We start from the raw sequence: 26,930 nt of genomic DNA, 5'->3' as shown, positions 1-26,930 counted from the left end.
AACGTGAATAAGTCTCTGAAGGAAATGTTTTCAGTTTGTCCTGTAATGAATGTACCCTTCCTATAGCGGAGTGGGAACAGTTCTTATCTGTTAATACTTTAATCACTCCTAGGATTCTTTTCCTTTGGCCTGAAGCCATGCTTCCTTGATAGTGACCTTGTTTTCTCCCTGTCCCCAGCCACATGCAGCTGGTCCAGCCTTTGTCCAGGAGGACCAGCTCGACTGCCCGCGGGGGCCGCTGGTTGGAGGCCTTGGGCTGTGTCCTGGGGCCTGACAGATAAGGCCTCTCTTTGGGGACCTCTTCCTGGTACAGCAGGAGCAAACCAAAGGCGGGCAGGCAGCGGGGAGTGCGGGTGGAGGCCCGGGCTGTCCAGGCAGCAGCCACTGGCCCCGTGGGGCTGCTGAGCCCTTGAACTGTGGCCAGTCCCACGTGAACTGTGCCCTGAGTGTAGAAAGCATCTGGCTTCCAAGATCTAGTGTGAAAAACAGAATGCAAGATATCTCATTAATAACGTTGAAGTTGATTACACGTTGAAATGATTTTAGTTTGGCTGTATTGAGTTAAATATATTACTAAAATGAATTTCCTTTGCTTATTTTTACTTTTTTTTTTTTTTTTCTTAATGTGGATACCAGAACATTTAAAATTACCAATGCGGCTCTCCTGATATTTCCTTGGACTGATGGTCCGAAGGGACTTGGAGGGGTGAGTTTCTTTTTCAGCTGACAGACCTTGTGACCAGCCTAGCCCTGTCCCCTTCTAGAACCTGGCCACCCGGGGACTCGGCACTGGTGGGCTGGCCAGGAGCAGGTCTGGGCCTGGTTTGTGTCGAGTTTACTATCACTGGACGGTTCTGTCTTGAGTTTAGTCCTGGATGCTTGAGATTCCTGCCCAGCTCGGCCCATCCTCTTCTCTGCAGCCTTCGCTATTCAGATTCAAGCATTCCACTGAGGCCATTCAGTACCAATTCAGATGCAAGTCCGTAGACTTTTATGTTTAATTTGTAAAAGGAGGGGTTCACCTTAGATGAACATTTTTCTTTACAAAGCTCCTTGATCATTGAAATCTGCCTTGACTGTCAACTTCCTGCCGGGTTAATAGCCGCAAGCCCTCCTGGTTTCCTCTCCCGAGTCCCCCGTGGCTCACAGTGTCCACCTGGCTTTCCCTGGGACATTGGCTTCTGGCCACCCGCTGTCGAGGGTCAGGTCAAGTGCATCCAGCAGTCCTCCACCACTAGATGCCCAGTGGAGACTGGTTGAGAGAATCCTCTCCCACACATGTCCCCTCTTGGTGAATCTTGCCACCCATGCCTGGCCTGAGTCCACACATCTCACCTAAGATGTTCTAGAGTGTTTTCTCCAGCTGGTCAGCCGCCCACCCAGGCATCCTTCTCTAGCTGACCTCCGGAAAGCTGTCGTCCTCATTCCCGGCAACGGTGCCTGCCTTGTTTGCATCTCCGCTTTCAGAGCTGCCAGCTTTTTTCCCTGCATCTTTGAGATGTGTTTCTTTCGCCTGCCCTTTCCATTCTCTGGCCTGCCGTCCTTGGCTGGCTGTGTTCCCTGCCGTCACTGGACACACTGCCGTGGTCCAGGGCGTCCCAGGATACCTCTGTCTCCACATCACCTGCCTTTCCCTGCATCCCAGGCTCACCTCCGCTTTCCTGACTCGGCACTCTGCCTTCTCCTGTGGCCATCCTGGCTCACCAGCTGCTTCTCTTCCTGCCGGTTCCCGGGAGCTCTGCGCGGCCCCTTTGGCCCTCATCCTGTCCCTGAACTGCCCTGGCATTTTGTGGATGACACGGAGTTGAGTCAGCGTCCTTTTACTGCCGATCACAGCAGGCACGGTGCCTAGGGCCTGTGAGCTTTGCAAAATTGAGTATTTTAAAATCCTGGAAACAAGTATTAGCTCCAAAGTATTAAAAAAAAACAAGAAAAGAAAAGAAGCCCAAAACCTGAAAAGCCAAAATTTATGGTAACACCCGTGTCATGTTATGTAAACAAAATGTAACTGTCATTTAGTCAGCCGAGAGTTAAGACACAGTCATACAGAAAATCATATTTAACCTGAAATGAGGGTACTTTTTAGTGTTTGGCATGATTCATGGTGGGGCCTCTGGGAGTAAAACATCCCTGAGGGAAGCACTGCTCTCCATGATTCTGCCCTCTGAGATTCAGGCTTCCCCATTTATTTGTCACACTCTCCTCGCTAAATGGCAGGCCAGGCCTATCACTCAGTTTTGAATTCCCAGCACTGGGCCTTTTACTCCCAGCTTCAGTGTGCTAAACTTTTATCGCAATTCAGTACGTTAAAAACATGAGTAAATAAGGGACATTAAGATGCTGCCTGAAGGTTTAAAAGTTTTCTCTTTTTTCTAAAACATTACCATATGGTAGTTTTTAAAACCATTGACATTTATAAACTGACCCCACGTGACAAAAACCCTTAGATGAACTGCTAATAAAAATAATCATCTAGAAGCTGCAAATGTAGTTTGTATCATTTTAGCTTAAATTATATGTGGATCTTTCCTTCCATGGACCCTATGTACTTTATACCACACTGCTTATCTAGAACCCCGTCTAGTTACAGTGTAACTACCATTATGTGATAATAAATACCTTGGGTCGTAAGATAAAAAATTTCTGGGTTAAAATTTTTTTTAATTGAAAAACAATCCGAAGATAAGTTAAGCTACAGGGAACATTTGCTAATATGATGAAGTGGGCTCTGCTGCAGAGCAGGGAGTGTTTAAATATAAATCATGTTGCCTCAGCAGGAAGAATGAATTTCTAGGTCTAATCTGGGGGAAGGGATGACTGAAGGATAAATGCATGATTTTTATTTGTAACCGCATGATTACTTCAGACAGTTGCACTTTGGAGAATTTTGCTCAAGGAAATGATACTAAATCTGGAGAAAAAGAAGTGCTTTAGGCCCAAATGCTCGTCATTTGTTTCTTTGTGTGTTTTTAATAATAGCCCCAAATGGGAAACATCTAAATATGGATAAGCAAATATCCTGCTCTTATTTGGTAAGATTTTTAGAGATTATGGTCATGGGAAAATGTTTAAAACATATCATTAAGTGAAAACAATTATGAGACTGAATTGTATGCATGATATGTGTACAAAGATGGAAAATATACTACAGAAAGGAAATCCTAACTCACAAGGGTTGTGACATTTTTTTCTATTTTTGATTTTTTAAATTGTGGTTCTTTTTAATTTTATAGTGGAATTATTTCAGTTTAAAAATGTTTAATTATAAATTCTGTGCTGCCCCCCCCCCCGAATTTTATTATTTCATATACAACAAATATATTTCGGCAAATAACCCTGTGTCTCAAGTGGACGTTCTGCTGCCAGGGCTTGAAGAGAAATGAGTGTAAACTAGTAGACACCCCTCCTGTTAGTTAAACAAGATAAAGCAATACAAACACTGACATTTTTCCGGAAAGGGGGCTCTTTCAGGCTTGCTTATAGGTAATGCCCCTGCATCCCAGCAGTGACACTTAATGTCAGAACCGTGAGACTCGGCCTGTGAAGTCCGGGCACCTCCTAGTCCTGTGGTTATGGTCACTGCCTGAGCCGAGCGGAGCAGGACCACAGGCCCGGTGGCTCAGAATCCTCCTCCAGACTCCACATCCCATCGGTCACTTCCGCAAAGACCTTTAACCTCTCTGTAAATGGTCCCATTTTATCCACCTAAAAAGTGAGACTAGTACTAAGGCTACTTCTTTTTCGGGGCTCCTCTGAGGATTTCATAAATCGCCAGTGAGAAAACCTGAAGAAAAGCCTTTAAGCTCTATGCAAAAGGCAGAGTCACAAATAAGTCTTCAGAGTTCCACAGGGACGGAGGCAGCCAGGTATGAGATGTGAGGAAGTGGTGAGGGGTCTGGGAACTCGGACAAATACTGCCTCTAAATGAACTCAAATTCCATCTGGGAAGCACGTCCCGGTTGGATACAATACTGCCCTTCTGGTCCACAAAAATGGAAAGTATTAGACCCATCAAGGCTGTTATTTTCTCTGGCTTTTCAGCTGTTTCTGTTGAGAACAGTCTAAATGAAATAATGCCACATTTCTTCCTTTCCTTATTTTTCTCTTTTGATTGTTGTTTTGCTCTAAATTTTCAGTGAAAATACCCCAAACCACTGCATTGCTGGTAGACACGGCAGATACAGGCTATGGGCTGAGGTTAGTCCTAGGTGCATTTCTTATTGAAAGCTCACACTCCTTATGCTTTATGTACCATCTTAACCATCACAATTTTAGCCTAGCTAGATGTTTATCAATTTTATTGATCTTTCAAAGAATCAGCTCTTGGTTTTGTTGCTTTTCTCTGTTTTGTTCTGTTTATGATTTCATTGATTTTTGCTCCAGTTTTTATGTCTTTTCTTCTGCTTGTTTTAGGCCTAAGTTGCTCTCTTTACTCTAGTTTTCTAAACAGGAAGCTTTGATTATTGGTTTTAGATCTTTCTTCTTCTGGCGTATAGGCATTTAATGCTATAAATTTCCCTGTCGGCACTGTGTTTGCTGCATTCTGCTCATCTTGATAAGTTATATTTTAATTTTCATTCAGTTCAAAATATTGTTAGTTTCTCTTGAGACTTCTTCTTTGGTCCATGTGTTATTTAGAAGTGTGCTGTTTAATCTCCAGATAGTTGGGGATTTTCCAGCTATCTTTCTGTTATTGACTCCCAATTTAATTCCACTGTGATGTGAAAGCATACTCTATGATTTTTGTTGTTTTTGTTAATTTGTTAAAATGTGTTTTATGGCCTAAAGTGCTCCATATGAACTAGAAGAATGTGTATTCTGCTGTTGTTGGATGGAATATTCTATGTGTCAAATAAATCAAGTTGATTGTTTAGTGCTGTTCAGGTCAGCTGTGTACTAACTGCATTTCTTGCTGAATCTGTCCATTGCTGAAAGGAGTGGGGAAGCCTCTTAACCATAATAGTGGGTTTGTCTATTTCTCCTTGCAGGTCTGTCAGTTTTTGCGTCTGTATGTTCCCACTATGTTGTTAGGTGCATACACGTTTAGTATTTGTATGTCTTCTTGGAGAATTGACTCCTTTATTGTTACGTAGTGTCCTTCTTTATCCCTGATGATTTTCCTTGGTCTGAAGTCTGCTTTGTTTGAAATTAACATAGCTACTCCAGCTTTCTTTTCTTTATCATTAACATGTTATGTCTTTTTCCATTCCTTTATTTTTAACCGGAGTCTTTTTATTTAAAGTGGGTTTCTTTAGACAACATTTAGTTGAGTCTTGCTATTTTATCCACTCTGAAAATCTCTGACTTTTAACTGGTACAGTTAGACAGTTCACACTTAAAGTGATTATTGATATAGTTGGATTAATACCTACCATAGTTGAAATTGTTTTCTATTCATGACATCTGTTCTTTGTTTTTTTCTCCCCCTTTTTCTCTGGTTTTGAGTATTTTATATCATTCTATTTTATCTCCTCTATTGGCATATCAGTTATACTTATTTTTAACCTTTTTCAGTGGTTGTTCTAGAGTTTGCTATATATATATATAACATATATATATGTATGTATTCAATATACATATTTTACTAAACTAAGTCCACTTTCAGATAACACTATACCACTTGCTATGTAGGAAAGGTGCCTTATAGCAAGTATTCCTGATTCTTCTCTCCCTGCCCTTATGACTTCACTGTCATTCTTTTCCCTTATCCATATTCTGTAGTCACCCAATGCACTGTTGCTATTCCTGCTTTAAATAATTTTCTTTTAGATCAATTAAGAAAATTAAAAAATGAAACATTATATTTTACCTTCATTTATTTTCTCTCTAACTCTTTCCCTGTGTTTATGTTGATCTGTGTTTCTCACTTATTTTCTTTCTCTCTAAAGAACTTTACATTTTTTTGTGGTAGATTCCCTCAATTTTTGCTTGTCTGAAGAAGTATTTATTTTTCCTTCACTTTTGAGGGATAGTTTTCCTGGAAATAGAATTTTAGTTTGGTAGTGGCTTTCTTTCAACATTTTAAATAGTTCACTCCACTTTCTTGCTTGTATGGCTTCTGTAGAGAAGTCAGATCTACTTTCTTATACCTGCTCCTCTATAGGTACAGTGTTTTTTCTCCTTCATTTCTGGTTTCTTTCAAGATTTTCATTTGGTATTTGATTTGTGCAACTGAGTATGGTATGCCTAGGAGTACATATTTCAGTATTTCTCCTATTTGATGTTCTCTGAGCTTCCTGAATCTGTGGTTTTGTGTCTGTAATTGATTTTGGAAAATTCTCGGCCATGCTTGCTTCAAATATTTTCCTCTTTTTTCTTTTTCTGGTGTTCTAATTATGTATATGTCATATACTGACATATGCATATGTCAGTATGTATATTGAAATTTTCCTACAGTTCTTGAATGTTCTTTTATTTATTTATTTATCTATCTATTTATTTATTTCTGTTTGCATTTTAGTTTGGGAACTTTCCTACTGTTGAAATTTGAAATTTTCCTACAGTTCTTGGATGTTCTCTTCCTTCCTTCCTTCTTTTCTTCCTTCCTTCCTCCCTCCCTCCCTCCCTTCCTTCCTTCCTTCCTTCCTTCCTTTCTTTCTCTCTCTCTCTCTCTCTCTCTCTCTCTCTCTTTCTTTCATTCTTTCTTTCTTTCTTTTCGGTTTGCATTTTAGTTTGGGAACTTTATTTTACCTATCTTCAATCTCACTGACTTTCCTCTTCGCTGTGCTTACTCTGTTGATGAGCCCGACTAAGGCATTCTTCATTCTTTACAATATTTTGTTTTCTAGCATTTCCTTTGATTCTTTAAAAAAAATTCCATCTTTATGTTTACATAACTGTGGATGAAAAATGTCACCTGCCACATCAGTAAACAAAGGATGTTGTGGCCATCAAGCCATCAGCCACTGCAGCCACCGCCAACTGTGTACCCTGAGGGGATTTAGGGTGGAGAAAAGTAGGACACTGGCCCTAGATAGCTGAGGTGCACATCAAAGGAATGGTTTCAATGAGTCCAGACTCTTACATCTTCCCATACATAGAAAAGCGCTGAATTCATTAACTTGAGATGTCTGTTTTTTCTTTAATTAACTGTAATCTTTTAATGTTCTGAAGACCCGGTTTTTGTTGCAAAACTCCTATGAATCCTGGTTCCTCCCTTACCTCTTCAGAGCGGTCCCTCAGAGCGATTTGAGAGGCTGTCTCCCAGGCTTAAGTCCTCAGAAAATCCTCCAAATAAAACATAATTCTCAGCTTTTAGGTTGTGCATTTTTTTTCAGTCCACATAACCCATTGGCTTTGCGTTTTGTCTACGCTGCCCAAAAGAACCCTTATTGTATTAACCATAGCTATTTTAATCCCCTGTGTGATAATTCCAGTATCTGTGTCATGTCTGGGTCTGGGCTTGATGCTTGCTCTGTCTCTTCAGATTGCAATTTCTCTTGCATATGGTATGCTTTGTGGGTTTTTTGTTGATAGCTGAGCATGATGTATTTGTTAGTAGGAACTGAGGTAGAGAGCCTTTAGGGTGAGGTTTTATGTTAATGTTGGTAGGAGCTGAGCTGTGTTTAATGTGTGCTGTAGCTGTAGGTGCCAGAGGCTTCAAATTCCTCTTGTGAACTTTTTTGTCTTCCCTGACATCTTTGGGGTTTCCTAAGAACTTTCTTAAGAACTCATCATTAGAGAGTGTCTGTTTCCTGCAGCCCTCTCACCTGTAATTCACTGTTACCATACTGGTGCCCTGTTAATGGGGCTGTAAGTTGAGAGGCAGGGGAGCATTCTATACTCTCAACATTAAGCCTCAGTCTTTCAGCAGGACAGTGTACCTGGGCTGTGTTCTTCACAAGAGTTTCTTAGCTATTTTGCTCCTCCTTGGGTGAGACAGGGTGAGACAGGACTGGAGTGGGGTCATTGCTGTTCTTCAGGTTAGGTGAGGGCTGCAGAATGGGCCTGTGTTATGTAGATCGTCCTGGGCATATTTCAATTGGTTACTCTTCCCCTCTCCAAGCTAGAACCAGGAGTGAATTTTCTTGGTTCTTCACTGTGAGAACCTGGTGGGATTCCTAGAGGTCCAACCCACCAAAGCATGGGGGCCTCCTCAAGACTGTGGCCCCTCGTAGTTTCTTTCTCACTCAGTCTAGTTCATACTCAACCTCTAGCAATTCATGAAAATTACCATGTAGGTGATCCTATCTGTTAGGGCCTAGAGGATTCTCCTTCTGGTGAACAGATCTTGGCTGTGACTCTGTGACCCCTCCAGATTTCAGGGGATTGGTTTGCCCTGTGCCCTCAGTTTTCTGACGAGTCCAAGAAGTTTCTGACTGTGGGTTTGTCCAGCCCTTTCGTGTGAGGATGGGAGTGACAGCTCTTTATGTGTCAGAGCTGAAACCTCAGGTCTCCACCCTCACAGTTTTCTGCCCACATGTGCTATTCTGCCTTACTCTCCTTTGTTCAATAACAAACCTTGTGAAGGCGTTGGCTGTGAGAGTGGAGAGGATATCAACGGAAACCAGGGCACTCAGAACTGTGGTGTGACGCTGGGGAACTTTGTGGGTCTGGGCCTTGACTTTTTAACCTATAAGTGAATGAAACCTCTGTTCCCTTCCAGCTTTGAATCTAACCTTCTCTTTCTTCTAAATTACTCATGATACTTTGCAGGATATTCTGCATAAGGTAGGTGTTCAAACTTTTCTTCAGTAGGCTGATAACTTTTTGCCCTTTGAAGTGGAACATAATTAGCTGAATAATCTTTTCATGGCTAATTTCATTGTTCTGTCATTTATGGGACATGATATAATGGATTTACATATATTAGGCATTTAAATATTTTTGAAAAACGGAGTGAATGACTTGAATGGAATTTTTCCAGGAAATATTTTATTTAAATTTTAGTTTTTAATAATGAAGTGCAAAAGAACCCAGACACAAAGGGTCACATATTGTATTATTCCTTTTTGTATGAAGTTCCCAGAATAGGTAAAACCATAGAGACAGAAAGCCAATTTCTGGTTGCCAGGGACCGGTTGGAGTGAGAGTGGAGATTAACTGCTTAGTAGGTAATGGGTTCTATTTTGGGGTGATGGGAATATCTTGGAACTTGATTGAGGTTCTGCTTGTACAATATTGTGAGTGCACTGAATGCACTGAACTGTTAACTTTAAAATGGTTAATTCTATGTTATGTGAATTTGACCTCAATAAAAATTGTATATAGCACATTAAAAATTCAAAAGTCTAACAGTATAAAAACTTTTACAGTACAAAGCAATTCTTCCTTCTGCCCCAGGCCTTTAATCTTCTGAACCAGATGCACCTGCTATCAGTTTCTTATATACTTCCACACCAGTCCCTCTCACCTCCCTTTTTAAGTGGGAAATGCTGCATATTGCTTTTTTTCTACTTATTTTGGATTTTTCTTTATCAGCACATAAAGAACTACCTTTCTCCTTTTCAGAGCTACATAGTCAAAGGAGTTATTTTCTAAGTTCTTAAAGTTGGTGTGTGTTTTATCTCACCATTCTAAATAAACCATTCTTTCCTGTGGTAATGCCTCTACTATATAACAAGCTGCTTAATCTGTGCCTAATTCAGTATCCAGTTGGGTAAATCAATCTGCTCTTTGTGAGCAGGTTTAAACCTAAGAATTAGCTTCATTTTTATGAGTCATTTCTTAGAATCAGGAAGGATGATGGTATTAGCCAAATGACTTTTATCACAACAAGAGAATTGAAAATCATTTAATTAATTGATAGTTAAGGAGCCAATGAATCTGTTCCATAGTTATAATTTGACAAATATCTCCATTGCTGAAGACCATATTTTATTTTCCCCCAGAGAAGACAAATGTGAAATAACTAACTGCAGGACGACTCCAAAGGGATGGCTGTGGGGCCCTCTGTCCCCCAGTGTGCGATGCTATTAGTATACAATGCCCGTAGACAGAGATGGCTTTATACACGCTGGACAAGACCTCTATTCATCTCAGAGTCAAACAAATTGCACATATGAAAACCTCCACTTACTGTGGCCACAGAAGCTGAACCGAGTAGAACTACACGCATGTTTGAATTAGGAACTTTCAAGCCCAGCAGCAACTAAAAGACAGTTCTTGATTTGGAAATTGAAAGATTGGGAAGAGGTGGAGGGACTGCCTTTGGATCTCTTTTGAGTACTTGTGTGTATGGAATTGTAGGTAAGTGGGAGGATCTCACTCTCTGAGCTGGAGTCTGTGCTGATAACCAGTTGGGTCTCAATGTCCACTCAGTGTAGAGACAGACAGGGAGAAGGAAGAGCCTCCACTAACCCTAATCCCTGTGCCCATGGCAGAGCCGGTTCCGCTCTAAGGATTTGCTTCAGGGAGCCCGGAATGCAAAGCAATGGGGCTTTTTGTGGGATTTTAATTCAGTCTGCAATATGAGATCCTGTGTGAAGCCAAAGAAAAATAACTACTTTCTCTCAATGTGTAGCATCTCATGGGGAATAGACTACATCAAAAATCTTTAGTGCTAAAAACTTCGAGTTATAAATGTAGAAAGTAAAAAAAAAAAAAAAAAAAAGTTTAATTAGGAATAAAATGAAGAGTAAAATTCCCGTTAGTATAAAGTGATTACTGTTTTTTTCTACATTCTTCTAGAAAAGTTTTGTGCGTGTGAGTGTATAACTAAAACTTACGTTTGTGAATGGGATTATTATACACATGGTTATGTATTACGCCTTTGTATTTGCTGTTATGTCTTAGACATCTCTTCATACCAATGCCTGCAGGTCCAGCTCCTTCTTCACTTATATGAAAGACACCATCTTATGTATTCAGCTTGGCCCTCTTGATGGACATTTAAGTCACTTTCCAGTTTTTATCTTGCAAAGAGTGCTGTGAAGCATTCTGTCATCTGCCCGTTCCCAAAGTGATACCTGGTTATTCCGACACCCGACATCCAGCACCCACCCTGATCACTATCGTTCCTCATTGCAGCTAATCCTTTTGCTCCTGGTCTTCAGAAATACTTCATCCCCACAGGATCGTCAGCCCTACTTTCTTTTCAGCGTTCACTGCCACCCTTATGTCTTCAATCCTCTTCTTTCTGAAATGTGGCCCTTTCTCCCACTTTCATAATCACCTGGCAAAACCCATTTTTGGGTAAGCCCATTTTCCAGGGCTCCGCCTGGTCCCCTGCCACCCTAGATCTGCACAGTGCTACCTCAGCAGGGCCCAGCAATCCTGCAGTATGTGTGTATATATATATATATGTATACGTATATATATATGTGGGTGTGCGTATACGTATTACGAAATTCTGAACGTTCTGAGTGGTTATCCCTAACCCCAGTTTTTTCTTTTGTTTTTGTTTTTTTTTTGGCCGTGCCATGAGGCACAGCATGCGGGATCTTTGTTCCCCAAATAGAGATCGAACCTGTGTCCCCTGCAGTGGAAGCTCGGATTCTTAATCATTGGACCGCCAGGAAATTCCCCCAGGTTTTTTCTTATAAGCCTGGTTATTTTAGTGATTCCAGCTGTTCTTTGTGTGGTGAATGAATTTAACAAGGAATAATATTATATATAACTCACTAATAGGACCCATTTATATATTGATGTACATACAATTGGTGAAATAATTTCTTTAATGCGTATTTTTGTACCAGGTTGGCTTTCTCAGGTTATTCCAAACAGTTGAGACCTTTGTTATCTGATGTAGCATCCCTGTTCCTATAAAAGGGTGAATTTATTAAATTTATATTGGAATGAAATTGAGATTCCAGAGGAGCACAGACTTAGGAAACAAGAAGCCTGGTCCTAGGCTGTGGTGTGTCATATTTGCTTCCAGTGACAAACGGTAATGTTTTTTTATGTTTAATCACCCAGGAGAGTAATGTGTGGGCATAAAAGTTCCTATCAAGTCTGATCTCCTTGAGAGCAGGATCATGTCAGATCCATTTTGGTATCATCCCTACCCAGCATCTCAGCAGATGGTAGGAGTGCAGAAAAAGGTTAATAACTGATAGATGTTTACTATAGGTGTTTCTGCTAAAACCCAGTACATAGATTCCTGGTTCTCTGCAGCACCAGCGCTAAAAATAGCAAGGCTTGTGGGGACCTAGGATGGGGACTGACCGATCACAATCTGTGCAGCTTTGTAAGCAGAACTCTGTGAAGGGCAGTGTTTCATACCTGGAGGATTGAGCCGAGGCTGGAGGTGGCCACCACTTCCACGAAACATGTGACTGAAGAACTACCGTGGGAAACGCTGCAGCGCTTTAATACTTTAAGCCCTGCCTGTTTGGGGAGCCCAGGCAATGCCAGCGTAAGGCAGCCCCCAGAGTGGGGCTCTGGAAGGTGGGCAGGGGTTTTCCGACCTGCTGGCAGCCTGAAAACACACAGGCTCACGGCGCAGCCTCCGGACAGAGAGCTCTGCGTGCAGCCTCTTTTCATGAACCTTTTTCTAATGCAGCTAAAACAGTCTTCTGTTGTCACTGCACCAGCTCACCGAGAGCTTTTCTTTCTTGCTGAAGACTATAGCTCTATTTACTGGCTCTTCGTACCTGGGGAAAATGGCAGAAACATGTAGTAAAGCAGACTTTTGTATTATCTTTTGTTTGAAGGGTTCCTATTGATTGCCAAGTACAGGCAGAGAAAAGATGTGCAAAACACAGGGTCACATTTTCTGAAGCTGGTACCTTGATGCTTCAGGGCAGAGGAGGAGCTTCCTGCAGATAGACAGGGTTGCTTTGTGCAGGGGCCAGGTGACGGGCGGGGCTCGCTCAGAGCCCTCAGCCTCCGCATCGAAGGCTGTAGACTCTGGGAGCTGGTCAGGAGCATTGCAGGAAAACTCACTTGCTCAGGCCCCACGTGGGCAAAGCTTGTCGTTTTAGTAAAAGCGCAGGGAGGAAGGGCTAGCTCCAGAGGAGATGTGGGTTTGTCCATTGGGATGTATCTCACGTCTACTCGGATGGAAACATCTGCTGCTCTCGGATGCCCTACTTTGAAGTGACTAGAAAGACAGAATTGATTTTGTTCTTTGCTTCCTGACCATAGACGCCTAAAAATAAGCCAAGTTCAGATGCTGGTGTTGCATTTCTGATGAGCAGGTGTTGTACTTGAGGAGAGAGAAACTTGGGAAATTCTGGAGTTATTATGCCCTTACATTTTTTCCAGTTGATATATTTCTTTTTTAATAATAGTTTCATTGAGATGTAATTCATAGAGTATAAAGTTCATCATTTTGAAGTATACAATTCAGGGGTTTTCAGGATATTCACAGAGTTGTACAAGCATCACCATCATCTAATTCTAGAACATTTTCAGTTCCCTCCCAAACCCCTGATCCAATAGCCGTCGCTCCTTACTCTGCCTTGCCTCAAACCCCTGGAAACCATGAATCTACTTTCTGTCCCTCTGCATTTACCTGTTCTGGATATTCCATATACATGTTTTCTTGCAGTTTGTAGCCTTTTTGGTCTGACTTTTTTTTTTTTTTCTTTTACTTAGCATGATATATTCATAGTTCATCCTTATTGTAGCATTTCAAATCCATTGTGTGGACATACCACATCTTGTTTTCACATTCAACAGTTGATGGGCATTGGGGTGGTTTCCACTTTTTGGCTATTTTGAATACTGCTACTGTGAACTTCCACGTACAGGTTGTTTGTGGACGTTTGTTTTCCATCCTCTCGGGTGCATACCTAGATGTGGAATTGCTGGGCCATACGTGACTCTGTGTTTAACCCTATGCAGAGCTGCCAAACTATTTCCCAAAGCAGCTGCACCACTTTAGTTTCCAGTAGCAATGTGTAAGTGCTCAGAATTCTCCACACCCACACCCATGCTTGTTATCTTCTGTCTTTGATTCTAGTCATCCTAGTGGGTGTGACGTGGTATCTCATTATGGTTTTGATTTGCATTTCCATAATTGAATAGTCATGTTGAACATTTTTAAATGTGCTTATTGGACATTTGGATATCTTTTTTGGAGAAGTGTCTATTCCAATCTTTCGCCCATTTTTTATTTGGGTTATTTGTCTTTTTATTGTTGATTTGAATGTGTTCTTTATATAATCCGGATACAAAGTCCTTATCAGATACGTGATTTGTATATGTTTTCTCCCTTTCTGTGGGTTGATTTAACTTTATTGATGGTGTTCTGTAACACACAAAACTTTAAAATTTTGATGGAGTCCCAGTTTATCTAACTTTTCTTTTGTTGTTTGTGCTTTTGGTGACATATCTAAGAAACTAGTATGTAATCTAAGGTCACAAGGATTTACTCCTATGCTTTCTTCTAAGAGTTTTATAATCTTTGCTCTTACATTTAGGTGTACAATCCATTTTGAGTTAATTTTTGTGAAAGGTGTGAGGTCTGTGTAGAGATTCATTTTCTGAGTGTCAGTATCATTTGTTAAAAAGCCTATCATTTACCCTCTGGACTGTCAAGGCACTCTTGGCGAACATCCATTAACCATAAATGTATGGGTTTATTTCTGGACTGTCAATTCTAAGCCATTGCTCTCTATGTCTTTCCTTATGCCAGTATCATACTCTCTTGATTACAATAGCGGTTTTTTTTTGGGGGGGGGCATCCAAAAGTGTGAATTCTCCAACTTTGCTTTTCTTTTTCAAGGTTCTTTTGGCTATGTGAGATGTCTTGGATTTCCGTATGCATTTTAAAAACTGCTTGTCAATTTCTGCAAAAAAGAAAGCTGAGAATTTAATAGAGATTGCATTGAATCTGAAGACCAATTTGGGGAGTATTGCTGTCTTAACAATATTGTCTTCCAACCCATGAGCACAGGATGCCTTTTCTGTGTACTTAGTTTTTAACTTCTTGTAATGATATATTGGTAGTTTTCAACGTACAAATCTTGCATATCTTGTTAAATTTATTCATAAGTATTTTATTCTTTTTGATTCTGTTTTGGTGCTCTTCTAACAGCGTATGTTATGTATCCATTGTACCAATTTCTGCCTTTTGATTGGAGCGTTTAGACCATTTAGTGTAACTACTGATAAGATAGAATTTATGTCTGCCATTTTGCTTTTTTTCCTTATGGATCTTATGTCTTTTGTGTTCCTTTATTCCTCCATTTTGCCTTCTTTTGTGTTAGTTTCTAGCATACCATTTTAATTCTGTTGTTCATGTTTTATACATTTTTCAGTTATTTTGTTAGTGGTTGCCCTGGGGATTACAGTTAACCTAATCTTGCCTTATGTTTAAACTTTTCTATGGCCCTAAACCTCTCCCTGTAGGAGTCCCATTGGGGCAAACCTGAATGGCTGTGATTGGAAAAGGAGGGGACAGAAATGGAGACCCAGGGACACACTGTTATCTGAGAATTGCCTGTGTTGGTAGATTTATCTGTTAACTTCTTTGTGGAATTTGATTACCTATACCGTAAACCTTAGTTTCTTCTCCGGTGATACTTTACAAATGTTGATCAGATTAGATTTCTAGTAGTTATATCACTAGCTTTCCCTCTTGGGCTGGGGATTTGAAAGGCTGATGCTGGGTTCTAAATCAGCACAATGATCTTTGCTGCCCCCTGCCACCCCCCAACCTGCTCTCTAAGCTCCTGTGCCCTCCTGCTCCCCAGGTGTTCACCCTGCTGAGTCTGATACACTCCCCATCCCCCAGGTCTGCAGGAACCCCAGTGCCAGAGATCTTCTCCCACTACTCCAGATGGGCAGCCTGACATGAGAGGGAGGGCCAGCTGAGCACATCAGGACACCAGGATTTGGCCAGAAGACCGTTCCTCTCCTCCCATCAGGACTTTTCAGAGGTAACTTTGAAATTGGAAAATGAAAGCTTGAAAACCTGCATTTATGTCTTCTTGGTGGAATCTCAGGCCATTGTTGGGAAAGACCCCAACCTGGATGGGTTTTCCTGTACCTCTTAACCACACCAAATAAGCAATTGCCTAGTTTGCTTCCCCTGAATGAATTTTGAGGATGGTCTTCAACATATTATGTTAAGCGGTTATAGTAATTAGTATTTTACAAAGATTACCACACGGGTCCTCATTTTCTGCTTTTAACAAACTCATGAGGCTGTTATTGCTAGTCTGGTTTTGTAGACCAGGAAACAGGTTTAGAAGATCAAAGTGATGCCTCTAGGGTCTCAGTGATTCATTAAGTCGTCCAGAACATATGGATTGAGCAACCGTATTGTGCCAGGTGCTGTTCTAACCCAGGACCCACGGTGAGCACAACAGACGCAGACTTCTCTCATGGAGGTTCCAGGTTGGGGGGGGGGGCGTGTGAGTGGAGGGTGGACACAGGCACCAAGAGACTGACCGCCATGTGAAGAAGTAAATTTTATGTCTCATTCCCAGGCATAAGTGTTGTGGAGAAAATAAAAAGCTACCAAGTTTAGAGGGGTGGAGTTTTAAATGGAGTGCTCCGGGAGGTCTCATAGAAAAGTCGACATTTGAACGTGGATTTAAGGAACTGTGGGAATTAGCCATTTAACCGACTGGGACAAGAGACTTGGAGCTAGAAGAAAAGGTGGGTGTGAAGGCCCAGAGTCCAGTCTGTGCATCGCAGCACGTTGGGGGAACACCGAGAGGCAGGGGAGCCAGCAGAACACCGGGCGGCAGGGGGCAGAGAGTGGTCAGGAGGTAACAGAAACTTGACCATGTTTAGGCTTTACGATGGGCTTTACGATGGGAAATCAGTGCAGGCTTTACGATGGGAAATCAGTGCAGTTCTAGGCTTTACGATGGGAAATCAGTGCAGTGTTTTAGGCAGAGGAGGGACGGGATCCATTCTGATAGGCTCATTCTGGTATCAGTGTTGAAGGATGGGGGGGTAGACCAGGAGACCACTTAAGAGGTCATTAAAGAAATCCATTGTAGTAATTCAGACAAGAGATAATTTGGTGGCCTGCTCCACTGGTAGCCGTGGAAGTAGGGAAACGTGGTCACATTCTAGATATATTTTGAAGAAAGAGCCTTTAAGATGTCCTGGCAGAATGGGTGTGGGGCTTGAGAAGAAGGGAAAGTCCATCATGATGGCAGAGATTTTAGGTTGTGCAGCTAGAGGGAGTTGTCGCCACCTGAGATGGGGAAGTCTGCAGGGTGGGGAGGGTTTGGTGCCAAAAGAGGTTAGAAGTTCAGTTTTGAACAGGTTGAGTTTGAGATTATAAGACCCCCCCAAATGGAGATGCTGAGTGGACAGGTATATCCAGATCTGATAGTTGAAGATGGTGATCTGAGCTGGAGGTACAATGGGGGTCTTTGGCCTGCAGTTGGTATTTAAAGGAATAAGGTCAGTGAGATCCTAGTGACAGAGGAGTTCTCAGGAGTGGGCCCTGGAACATTCCGGCTTTAGGAAGAGCAAGGGAAGAGAGACACCAAGAGGCAGTCCCCGGAGAGGGAGGGGAAATCCAAGGGTGAGGCATCTCGGAAGCCACGTGAAATCACTTCAGAAGGAGGGAATGGTGAGCTGTGCCCAGCGTGTGGATGGGCCAGATGAGGCGGAGACTGGAATTGACCCTTGGATCAGTGCCACGCAGGTCATTGGTGCCTTCGGTAAAAACAGCAAAATGTCATGTGGGTCTGGTGACTATGGCAACCGAGGGAGAGATGGAGGGAGAACTCTGAGACCGAGATTGTTGACGGCAGTTTGGAGAAGGTTTGCTGCAAAGGGGAGCCGAAAATGGGGTGGTACCTGGTGGGGTAAGTCAGGCCAAGAGAATTCGTTTTTAGTTGGAAGCATTAGCGTGATTTATACATGGATGGGAATGATTCAGTAGAGAGTAAAAAGTTGATAATATAAGACAGAGGGTTGCTGGAAGCATGTCTTGCGTGGGTGAGGGAGGTGCATTCGTGTACAGGTGGAGTTGTTTGCTTCAGGAAAAGCACAGATAGTTACTGGTGGGGGACGGACTACATGACAGACACATGGGTGCCGAGGTGGCGCTCAGAAGAGGAGTTTTCTCCGGATTGCTTCTGTTTTCTTTGTGAAATAGGAAGTCAAGTCCCCAGCTGAGAGTGCCGTGGTGCAGGAGGGCTTGTAAGTTTGGGGAGGAAGGGAAGGAGGTGCGGAGTGATCACCTGTTAGTCATTAAGAGTCCACCTGGAGCTCTTGGCCACAAGTTGAAAGACCCCATCGGTGAGATTGTGTGTTTTTCTAGACAGCTCAGCTGGGGAGTTGAGGGCACACACACAATAGCTCAAGAATTGAATTATGGAGATCTGTGAGTCTGTTTCTGTTTTGTAAAAAAGTTCATTTGTATCTATTTTTAATTAGATTTCACATATACATGATATCGCATGATATTTGTCTTTCTCTGTCTGACTCACTTCACTTAGTATGATAATGTCTAGGTCCATACACACTACTGTATATAAAATAGATAACTAACAAGGACCTACTGTATAGTACGGGGAACTCCACTCAGTATTCTATAATAACCTATATGGGAAAAGAATCTGAAAAAGAATGATGGATACATATATAAATATAAGTGATTCATTTTGCTGTCCACCTGAAACTAACACAAATGTGTAAATCAACTGTACTCCAATAAAATTAAAAAAAAAAAAAGAATTGAATTATCATTTGGCTGAGCAGAGAGGGACAAATTGAAAGGGGTGGCCCCAGCAATGGCATCTGCAGGAGAGAGATGGCCCAGGTCACCTGGAGATTACCACGGTGACTTGAGGACAGAGGACATCAGTCGTGAGGAGGAGGTTGGACTGGGCGATGGGGGGATTGGAGGTGCCGGAGAAGGGCCAGAGCTGTCTGGCCGGGGACACTGGAGAGAGCGGCTGGGGAGACAAGAGGTGGTGGGCTGACCGTGTGCCTGAACCTGGGGATTTGGGGTGCTTTCGGGAACCTAAATTCCAACGTTCCTTCCCCCAAGCCTCAGGTTCTCATCACCCCGCTTTGCCTTTTCACTGCCTGCCCTTTATTTTTTAAATTTTTGGGGCCACACCTCTAGGCTTGTGGGATCTTAGTTCTTAGACCAGGGATTGAACTCGTAGTGAGAGTGTGGAGTCCTAGCCACTAGGCCACCAGGGAACTCCCTCACTGCCTGCCCTGTAAAAGGGCCTGCTCGAGAACTCTTGCTGAATCCCGAACCAGATACCAATATTACCAATGTTCCTCTGGTAATACTGGGGATATACTGCTGATTTCTTACCAACACATTTCTTTGCTGAGGCAGAGGGAGGCCTGCAGCCGGATCATCAGTGCAGTAAAGACACAGGAAATGTGACAGCTGACATTTGAAGCCGCCCTTCCCCTTCTCCACAGGCCTTGGACACTAAGAGGATTTTTCTTTTTCTTTTTTTTTTTTTTTTTTTTTTAACCTCGACTTTAACGTTTTAGGGTTATTGCATCCCTCTCTGCAGTACATTTGCTGGTCCAGAGATAGAGTTCCCTCAGGTATGAGGGAAACATGAAAGCACCCTGGAAAAAATGAACTGCAAGGCCAAGTGGAATTGTGCATTCTTTCCTGAATCTGCCCACTCCCACCTCCCAGGACGTTGTGTTTGGGAATCTGTCTCCAGCAAATTCCAAGAGCTGAAATGGCTTCGTAGTTACAAAAGATTCATGTTGAAGAAGCCAAAATACCAGAAAATGGCATTCCAGCACAAGCAAAGATATTTTTAAATGTTTAGGATTTATAAAGAGAAACAGCCTCCGTAGGGTATAAACCACCCCCAATTCACACTTCTGTCATTGACGTAGCTATATCTAAAAGATAGTTTTCTTTTTTCTTTTTCTTTCTTCCCCAAGTGGAGAATGTCATTGGTAAGAAAATAAATCTTCTGTTAAGAAACTTTAACTGAGCCTTGGCCTTGACTCAGCCTTGGGAATGGCCGGCATTTGGAGAGCTGCAGCTGGGACAACGGGGCTCAACGCTGCTCTTGGCTGGTGAAGCTTTAAGGCAAAGGTCGTTTAAAACTCTAACTAGAATCGAAAATATCAATACCCTGCTTTACTTCTCATGGTTTTGGAGTGGCTGAGGTGGTTACACGAGCAATATTTTTAGAAATAGAAACACTTAGAGATGCTGTTCTGAGATGCCATGGTGGAAGGTCCTGTTAAAATAAATCTTAACGACCACATTTCCCACATTTGTCTCAATTGCAGTTTCTTTGAATTTTTTTTTGTTCTTTTTTTTGTTTTGTTTTGAGAGCTATATGTGCTATCCTCTAAGCCGTGCTGTCAAGTCAGTATTTCTTGGGTAAGTCTCCGTGAGCGTTCTCAGTGTTTCCACATCCCAAAGTCCAGAGGCAGCGAGAACCACTGGTCAAGGAGAAGCAAGTGCCTGTTCCCTAGGACAGTGTGGATTTCTCTAGACAGCCAAGCATCAGACACCTAATGAACATCTATTATGTGCAAGGTCATGTGCTTGGGCCAAGAGGGATGGAAGAGTAGACACGGGGCGGGTTTCTGCTGTTATGTTTTCCTTTGACTACTGTTAACAAGCAGACGTGGAACGCCAATTCCCAAAACTTGAGTGCAGGACAGAGCAGAAGTGAGGCTGCGAGAAGTGGGTGCTGAGCACTAGATCCCTTCACGGCTGAGACATGTCTGAGTGGAGAGGAGAGAGGGACAGAGATGAGAAGGCGGTACGGAAGGCCACTCGGGCTGGACCCTGCAGGTTTGGAGTTAGACTCTTTCCTGTGGCTGGTCGGGAACCGTTATGATTTGCTAAGGGTAGTGATAGGATTTTTTTAAAAAGTGATTTGGACAGATTCATTGGGCACTCTTGTGCTCCTAATACAAAGAAAAGATGGAAAGCAGGGAAAACAGTCAAAAGGAAAAGTTTGATCATGTGGCTTAACAAAATTAATGGAATATTTTCCCCCCGATTTAAAAAATACAGTACGTTTTTGATTATTCCCCAAAGCCTAAGAGCAGAGCTTTACAAACACATGCAAGCACTTTTACCAGAGAAATATCCTTCTATCATACTTATGATTTTAGCTACATTTAGCATTGCTTGATTAATATCAGTGAGGAAACCTTTAGTATCTAGCCATTATCATGTATTGAAAACTGCGTAGCATAATTGAATTATCTCAATCTCATTTTAATCCTGAATTTACTTATTTTAATGGCTGACTTTATGAGTGTATGCCATAATTTATCTATCATCTATATATAAACACACTTATTTGAATTTAAAAACAAGGTAAAATCTCTCTGATAGAAAGGAATTCTTATTGGCTCATTGGTTTGACAATGAAAACTGTCTTCATCTCTTAAGTTATTGGAAGGAGCTAAATATGCAAATACTATGGACAAACATATAGTTGAAACATGGTTATAATAAAATCATGTATTAAGGTATTTTCTATGGAGAGGTGCATTGAAATGAATGTATTTTTTCTCAAATTTTTTTCTGAGTGTATTTGTTTAAACAAGGGGCCTCTATAGTCAGCATGTTGTACATTAGATGCTCAGATCTTATTCATCTTGTAACTGAAAGTTTACACTCGTTTACCAACCTCTGCCTATTTCCCACACTTCCTGCACCTGGCAACCACCTTTCTACTCTTTGCTGTTTCTCTGAGTTTTACTTTCTTTCCTTTTTTTAGATTCCACATGTAAGTGCTACCGTGTGGTCTTTTTCTCTGTCTGGCTTATTTCCAGACAGAGAAATAGCCTCCAGGTTCATCCATGTTGTTGCAAATGGCAGGGTTTCTTCTTTTTTTGAGGCCGAATAATAATAATAATAATTATACACACACACACACACACACACACATACACACATATCACGTTTTCTTTATCCATTCATCTGCCAACAGACCCTTAGGTTTTTCCATACCTTGGCTGCTGTGAATAGAGCTGCAGTGAACATGGGGGTGCAGATATCTCTTTGAGTTCAAGATTTTGTTTCCTTCGACATATACCCAGTAGTGGGATTGCTAGATCACATGGTAGTTATATTTATAATAATTTGAGGAACCTCCATACTGTTTTCCATAGTGGCTGTACCAGTTTACATCTCCATCATGTGTCCAAGGGTACCCTCTTCTCCACATCCTTGCCAGCATTTGTTAACTCTTGTCTTTTTGATAATAGACATCCTAACAGGTGTGAGGTGACATCTCCTTGTGGTTTGATTTGTGTTTCCCTGATGAATGGTGATGTTGAGCATCTTTTCATGTACCTGTTGGCCATTTGTACATCTCCTTTGGAGAAATATCTATTTAAGTTCCTTGCCTGTTTTAAAATTGGATTATTTGTACTTTTACTATTTTTTTTTTAATAAATTTATTTATTTATTTTTGGCTGTGTTGGGTCTTTGTTGCTGTGTGTGGGCTTTCTCTAGTTGCGGCGAGCGGAGGCTACTCTTGATTGCAGTGCACGGGCTTCTCATTGCGGTGGGTTCTGTTGCTGTGGAGCACGGGCTCTAGGCGCGTGGGCTTCAGTAGTTGTGGCGCATGGGCTCAGTAGTTGTGGCTCGCAGGCTCTAGAGCGCAGGCTCAGTAGTTGTGGCGCACGGGCTTAGTTGCTCCACGGCATGTGGGATCTTCCCGGACCAGGGCTCGAACCCGTGTCCCCAGCATTGGCAGGTGGATTCTTAACCACTGCGCCACCAAGGAAGCTCTGTACTTTTACTATTGAGTTGTATGTGTTCTTTCTATATTTTGGACATTAACCCCTTATCAAACATAAGATTTACAAATATTTTTTCCCATTCTGTAGGTAGCCTTTTCATTTTGTTGATGGTTTCCTTTGCTGTGCAGAAGCTTTTTAGTTTGATGTTTACTTTTTTTGTTTACATTGCTTTTGTTGCGTTTGCTTTTGGTTTCAAATAAAAAAAAAAATCATTGTCAAGGCTTTTGTTAAGGAGCTTACTGCCTAGGTTTTCCTCTAGGAGATTTATGGTGTAAGATGGGGGTCCAGTTTCAATCTTCTGCACGTGACTATCCAGTTTTTCCAACACCATTTATTGAAGAGATTATTCTTTCCCCATTGTATATTCTTGGTGCCTTTGTTGAAAATTAATTGATCCTATACATATGGGTTTATTCCTGGGATTTTTATTATGTTTCTTTGATCTATGTGTCTGTTTTACCCAACACCATACTGTTTTGATTACCATAGCTGCATCATACAGTGGGAAATTGGGAAGTGTTCAGCTTTGTTCTTCTTTCTCAGGATTGCTTCAGCTATTCATGCATATTAAAAAAAATAAATGATATACTAGAAATTACATTTTTTGAACTGTTGCTACTTTATTTTAAAAAGGCAATATTTCCAATATGCCAGAAGTTACGTATTCTGCAACTATTTAAAATTCTTCTATAATTTTTAATGGCGACTGAGGAATGTGCTAAAGGCCTGTGTACTTGTAAAAGGTTATTTTTGGCTATAGCCCAGCCCCTCTCCAGCAAAACCAGAAAATCTCTGCTTTGGGCCACACAGAGCAAATTCAAGGCTTTGTGGTGTGGTGGGAAGTGATGGACACAGGGGTCAGAAGACAGGTCTAGGCCCAGCTTCGCCACTAACTTGCCCAGTGCAGCTTGGGAAAGTCACTGACGTCTCAGAGCCTGGATTTTTTCTTAGCAAAACGGGAATGACAGCAATGCTTCCCTACCTACCCGGAAGTCCCTTGTGAGGATCAGATGCGAGTGAAAGATGGGGACGTTTCTCATGATGTGTAAACAACTGTCAGCTATTATTTACTGGTTAGGAACCAAATGCAAGTGAAATGACCACCTGCAGCCTCCTCTGGGATCTGAGGGAAGGGGCGGTGAAGGTGGTGTGCGTGCAGGTGGGGCCGGACCTTGGAACCACAGAAGATGCAAACAAGATGACAGGAAGCACATTGCTCACAGCTGTGAGGAGGGCTAGGCGTTCCCACAGTCATGCACGTTTTGTTCTCTGAGGAGGGATATTCTGATTACTAGGGAGGGCTGCAGGAATTTGGAGGATCTGGCTAAGGGATGTCTTCCAGCACAGGAGGGAGAAGCCACAACCCTAGAGAGTTTGATTTACTCTCTGGCTTCTGAAGCCACTGTCGAAATGTCTAGGGAGAGATGAGGTAACTAGTGATGGCTGCTAATAGCTGTCGTTGGTTTATCGCTTTGGAGTTCATACAGGAACCTCCATGTGCACTGTGTACTGTTATTAGCTTACACAGCTCTCCTGTGATTATAGCTATTGTTCTTCCTACTGTCCAGCTGAGAAAACTAAGACTGAGAGCGACTTGTTCGAGATGATGCAACTGGAAATTGGTGGTGGAGCCCAACAAAACCAGGACACCCAACTTCCAGATCTCACTTGACCTTTCTGCCTGATAAAGAAGGTTTTGTATGGATTCTCAGCCCCCAGGAAAGCAGGGAAGATTAGGAAGTCTTGGAGAACATCTTGGTTCAGAAAGTTCAGAAAGGAAGTTATTTAAGTTTTTTTTTTTTTTTTTTTTGCTGGATATGGTTAACTTTACAAGAAACTTCCAAACTGTTTTCTACATTGGCTGTAACATTTGGCAGTCCCATGAGCCATGTATTAGAATGTCACTTCCTCTGCATCCATGCCAACAGGAAGTTATTTAGGTTTGCAAGACATCTTGAGTGCCGGTAGTAACTATGGGAGGGGCCATATATATTGAAAAGGGATGAATTATTTGCAGAGTTTAGGAACATCCTTGTGAAGTCCATTAGTGGGCGGGGTTGGTGTGGTGAGGGAAGAGGCCAGTTGGGCTCTGGGGCATCCATCCCTAGAAGTGTTAAGAAGTGTAGGCTGTATAAGATGACCACAAGGTACTTTGTAATTTTGTTCTGGATTCTCTCTGCTCAGTTCAAGTTCAACACTGTGGTGCAAGCTGAAGTGAACACCAGAGAGTGTAATCTTATCACTAATATCCCCCAGAAGGAAAATCAAATGAACTATGGGGTTTTGAAACATCAGAATGAAGATCATACTGTGATTTCTCCACTGTGTGAGTGAGTGAACTGAATGTGAGGATTAACAAGAAGCAGGATGTTTGGTGTATAAGTTGCTCCAAGATGGGGAAAAAATCATATTTCATAATCTTTGAAGAGGGGGCTAGCCAGGGGAAAACAATTCATAGTCCTTTCTTCCCCCGTGTTTAGGGAATCAGAAAGCTTCCAATAGAATAGAGAAGAAATTACAAGTACAGAATCTGAGGAAGGTTCTTATTCTTTTATAGGACAGGACCCAAAGGGTGTCCTCTTTATTGAAAGGATCATGAAATCTGTAGACCTTAAGAGCTGGTATTGGAGTTGAATCTGGACTTCTTGTGCCCAGAGCTGCCTCCCTGGCCAGGGAGATGGAGGCGTGGGATTGGGGGGCGGTGTGGGCATGGTCCAGGACATCCGTTCAGAGAGCTGGCCACCAGCTCAGCCCGGACATCCCTGTTTTCTTTAATTTCATCGATGATGAATCAACAATGAGCTTTCTGAATCCAATGAGCTATCGTTGCTCATAACCACCAAATTCGAGTTCCTAAAGCTTACCAGTTAAGCTGGTTACTTAATTTTTTAAATACGTATATGCATGTAGTAAAATTATTAAAATACAGACAGGTTATTAAATACAAATGTAAATGCTTCCTCTCTGTCCTCCCCAGAGAAAACCACTATTGATTTTTATTTTTTATTTATTTATTTATTTTTTAGTTTCCCCATCTAGAAAGTTTAGTACCCATGAAAAGATACCCGTTTTAAATCTGAACCAGATTAGACAACACCATTCTAAGCAGAGCTTTTAAAGAAATGCGTTAAGTCGGATTCGGTACATACAACACTTTATGTATGTGAGTTATGAAGCATAATTAATGAATATCCATGAACCTGTCTCTTAAAGAAAAACATCATTAACACTGTGACATTGATGTGGACATTTTCCTCTCTCTGACTGCTCTTTCCCCCGCACTATCATTTAATCTTCCCTTGCTATTTTTGGTAGTCTGTATTCCTAAAAGTATATATAATGTTACTCATTAAAAACTGTGTCATGCTGTTGTTCAGTGTTTTGTTTCTAAGATTTAACCACCTTGTTCCGTGAGGCTATATTTATTCATCTCACTTACATAATATCTGATAAGGTTGACATCCATGCTTCCTCCTGTCAGTGGGTGTTTGAGCTATTTTCAGGCTTTTACTGTCACAAAATACTCTGCTATTTATATTCTTGCACATATCTCTGCTATACGTACACCATTTTTTTTTTCCTTGGTTATATACCTAGGAGGAGAGTTTGGGCCTGAAGAAAGGCTAATTCATGACCAGCTTTACAAGAAAATGTCCTGGTGATTTCCATAGTGATTATACCACCAATGCACATTGCCATCAGCAGTGAATAAAAGTTTCCTTTAAGATTCATGCCTGCCTTATCCCAACACTTGGTGTTATTGACTTCTTAATTTTTGACAAATTAATAGTAAAGTGAACTTAATGTACCAATAATATTGAGCTTCTTTTTACATATTTAATTATCATCTGTTTCATCTATTGTAAAAGGACTGTTCATCTCCTTGGTCTAGTTTCCCAATGGGTTGTATATTTTTTTTCATTGATTTGAAAGCATTCTTTATATATTCTGAAGATTCATACTGTTAAAAATATTACCTTCTAGTTTGTGCCATATATTTTCACAAGGTGCTTTTTGATGAACAGAAGTTCTTGATTTTAATGTATTTAATGTATACAACCTTGGCCATTTAGAGCCTTTCATTTAAGATATTCTTCTGTATCCCAAGGTTATAAGTTACTCCCTTATTTCCTTTTATCAGTTTTACAATTATTTGGAATTAATTTTTGTGTGTGATAGAGGAATCCAGGATTATTTTTATCCATAAAGAATAATAATTTGCCTAGTACCACTTATTGAATAATCCTTTTTTTTCTATTGATCTGGGATATACAGTCTGTAATATATTGAGTTTCCCTAAGTGCATGGGTTTGTTTTTCTGTGTTGTCTCTATTTGTATGTTGGTTAATTTGCCCACC

At 41.5% G+C, this 26,930-nt stretch overlaps 1 protein-coding gene across 6 annotated transcripts in view; it reads left to right on the top strand.

Moving 5' to 3' along the window:
* The window catches only part of RNF144A (ring finger protein 144A), a 115,069-nt gene that overhangs the window by 8,452 nt on the left and 79,687 nt on the right, over positions 1-26,930 (top strand). For 4 of the 6 annotated variants that reach the window (XM_057558276.1, XM_057558272.1, XM_007195679.3 and 1 more), the window contains exon 2: positions 15,623-15,767. The exons of 1 other annotated variant lie outside the window; for it this stretch is intronic. The gene's annotated coding sequence lies outside the window, so the exon portion shown is untranslated. Of the gene's footprint in view, positions 1-15,622; positions 15,768-24,140; positions 24,266-26,930 lie in introns of all 6 variants that reach the window. One more of the 6 variants, XM_057558273.1, reaches the window with a different exon arrangement.

The sequence above is a fragment of the Balaenoptera acutorostrata genome, chromosome 12, assembly GCF_949987535.1.
Source record: "Balaenoptera acutorostrata chromosome 12, mBalAcu1.1, whole genome shotgun sequence".
NCBI classification, from domain to species: Eukaryota; Metazoa; Chordata; class Mammalia; order Artiodactyla; family Balaenopteridae; genus Balaenoptera; species Balaenoptera acutorostrata.
This window is presented reverse-complemented; position numbering and strand designations above follow the sequence as displayed.